The sequence below is a fragment of the Falco naumanni genome, chromosome W (assembly GCF_017639655.2).
Source record: "Falco naumanni isolate bFalNau1 chromosome W, bFalNau1.pat, whole genome shotgun sequence".
Classification (NCBI taxonomy): Eukaryota; Metazoa; Chordata; class Aves; order Falconiformes; family Falconidae; genus Falco; species Falco naumanni.
Window position 1 is genome coordinate 16,344,758 of NC_054079.1, and position 3,427 is coordinate 16,348,184.

Below are 3,427 nucleotides of genomic sequence, written 5' to 3' on the forward strand. Positions count from 1 at the left end.
CTGAAGAAAGTTTACTGTTAGAACAATACATGTAGGTGCGTGCTAACTTCTCCATTGCTTAAAGTCTTTAAATCATGACAGAAGGGTTTTATTTTGCCTTATGAAATTGGTAAAGAGAAATCACAGGCTTGAACAAAGTTTTAGGACATGTTTGACAGAGCAGTATTTTTTTGCGTTTTAAGTCTAATTATTTCTAGAAAGCAATGAGTTAGATTTTGATAAACACGCAAGTTTGTCTACAAAACTTCCTACACCAAAATGAAACCTGTTCCTGTCTTAGATATGCCCATTTCTTGGTGGAGTTCCTGAATTCAGATATAAGAGAGATGGGAGGAAATATTAGTCTATACATTAGTCCATACTTACTCCACACAATGCCATAGATGATCCACCATCATCAAGATTTGAGCTCCCCATTACAGTGCACACTGTATAGCTCCTCATCTCCTTATCTGCAAAAGTTCTAAGACTGTTGAAGAAGCTAAGTGGTTTAGTTAGAAGTTATTTATAGCCCTCATCCTGCTTCTTTGAATGGGGTTTATATGTTGACAAGACTTTATGGTGCCTTTGAAAGTTTTTCAAAAGCCAAGACTTTGTGCTACTGTGAATGTCAAAGATATAAACTCTATGGTTTACTATCAGATGTGTGAAGGTATTTGTTTTAAATTTGTGATTCCATAAGCGTATAATTACAAGCTTATTTGTTTATGCATTTGTTTTATTCCATAATATGAACCTAGATGGTGGTTTCTTGAAATCATATTTGTTATTACTAAGGATATCAATCTAATTTCTAGATTTTGTTTTATCTCCCTTCATGTATGTGCTGAAAAAAATAATATTTTCTGTTTATTTCTGTTCTAGAATGAATTATCTTAAAATTTACAGAATTTTCCATGCAAAGTTATTCCTGTGGATTTAAAACCTAAAGGACTGTTCTGTAATTCACTCTATCACTCTCCTTCCCTGTAAGATTTAAAACAGAACATGATATAAGGTACAACAGTATAGGTACTGACAACTTCTCCTCTACCAAATAGCTTTTGACTGGAGGAAGATATGATCAGTATAATGTTTATGGCAAATTTGCAAAAAACCTATTTGTTGCATGAAAAATGATTTGAACATGGATTCAGAGGAATGTTACACTCTCTCTTTCAAGATTATCTTTGACCAAATATATGATGAAGATGGAGAGATCACGCTAGTTAGCTAACTGGTTAACAAACAGCATACAAAAATGAAGTTACTTTTTCAAGCAATACCTAAGCAAAAATGTACATAATATAATGCAGGATTTGGAAATAAGCAAATTAAATATCAAGTACATAATTGTATTTCCATGAGTTACTCTTAAAAATATAAAACCTAATAACTGGATTTATGATCCTGTTTATATATGGATTTGTCATAGACTTGCTATTAGGGACTAAGAACCAACACCAATTTGAATGCCAGGGGCTAGTACATTAAAAAGGTGGATTTTTTTTTGCTACATCCAAAGCAATGCATGTGGGCACCTCTACTCAGCTGCCTTCTAATGTCAGAGGCATTTCAACATTTGCTGAGCCTCCATTTTATAATGTAAAATTCTTTTTGCAAACTTCACATGTAGCCTTTTAATTTGAAAATAGTTGAGGGAACAACAGTCTGACAAAGGGCCACTGAGGTTGAGACCTAAACTCCACCTTGTTCAGTCTTTGTGGTCCAATGCATCTGGCACTTTGGTCTGACACACACACACACACACACAGAGACACACAGACACACACACAGCCATGCACACACGCACGCACGCACGCACATGCACACACGCGCACACACACGCACGCACGTGCGTGCACGCTCGTGCTCTCTCTCTCTCTCTCTCTGTCTTTCCCTTTGCTGTATGTGTCTTTTGGATGATGCTGGGTTGTACTCCAGGGTACAACTTCAACCGATGCCATGTAGCTTTTTAGACTACAAAGACTTTTCTGAATGAAATAACAAAGGACTAAGTATTAAAAATCTTAAGTAAGAATTTAGGAAGGAATACGCATGGCACATTACTGAATAACGTTCACCCTGAGGTACACCGTAACCAAACTGGATTCAAAAGCAGGTAACAATTGTACATCTTCCTAAATACAGAACCTGCCGTATAATTAGAAGCAAAGAAACTGCTCATAATGTAGGCTATTATGCAAGCTTAGTAAAGGTAGGAGAACAGAGCTGACAGAAACATGCCTATTCTTATTTTTCATTGTCATTCTTCTGTGTGCTAAATTCAAGTTTTATTCATTCCAAAATTCTTATACTCTCAATTTTCCTACTTTTTTACCTGCTCGACATTTTTAATTTTCTTTATTTACTCACTGTTTTGCATAATCCAAGCTAATTATCACATAAAGGGAAGCAGTGTGCTCAAACTAGTACCTGCTAATCTCATTAAACATAGCTCTGGCTTTTCAACCTTTCACTTAGCACACAAAATGAAACACTACTTGATGATTTGAAAGTTAACTCAGTAAGAAAAACGATATCTGATGTGGCAATGTATTTGGAAGAAAAGGGACATGTGGCCTATCAAAATTCACTCTTGCTTTAGCACCTTGATATGATTAAAAGCTTTGTCTGCTCAGCAATGTCGCAAGGCTGTGAGAAAGACACCGAGAATAAAGAAAACAGGATCTTTAGCAGTCGAGCAGGCAGAAAAACAGGAGCTGAGCTGGGAGCTGATAACCGCAGCAATGTCAACAATTTTAAATATGGGACTAACCGCTTGTATGCTTTTAACCAATTAGTATCTGTATAGCAGCATTTGAACAGTGTATGTAAACAATAGAATTAAGGTGTGATGTGTGTACGCATACGAAAATTGTATATAAGCTTGCAGAAACTTAAGTAAAGCGGCTTCAACTAGGATCATACTGATATGTCATTGAGTCCATGATTTTGCTCCTGCAATCTGAAGTATTACTCTTTGAGAGGCAATTTAGGAGAATCTGCTTTATTTGAGCAGCTGACAGAGATGATATGCTTTACATAAAGAAATACCTTCCACCTCCAGTAACGGGAAGCCCAAGCAGTGTGTACATTGCTATCTCCAGGAAAGAAATCTAGATCTCATGGTGATTGTAAATATTGGATTTTTTTTCATTTTTTTTTTTCAGAATAATGGCATTTCCCATTCTGTGACTCCTTACGGCCAAAAATCTCCTTAAAGCACTGTATGGATCACATGCACTCAAAACCACTGAAATTACATTCTCTTCCAGGAAGAAGAGGAAGGCATCTGGCAGCCAAATTCCATCAAAAGGCAAGAGGGCTCCATCTGCATCACTGGTTTAATGTAAAATGGCCAACTAACAAAAAAGACCATTTTTGATACTTGAAGTCATATATGTTGCAAAGGGTATGGGGGAAAGAAAACTGAAAACTTGTTATG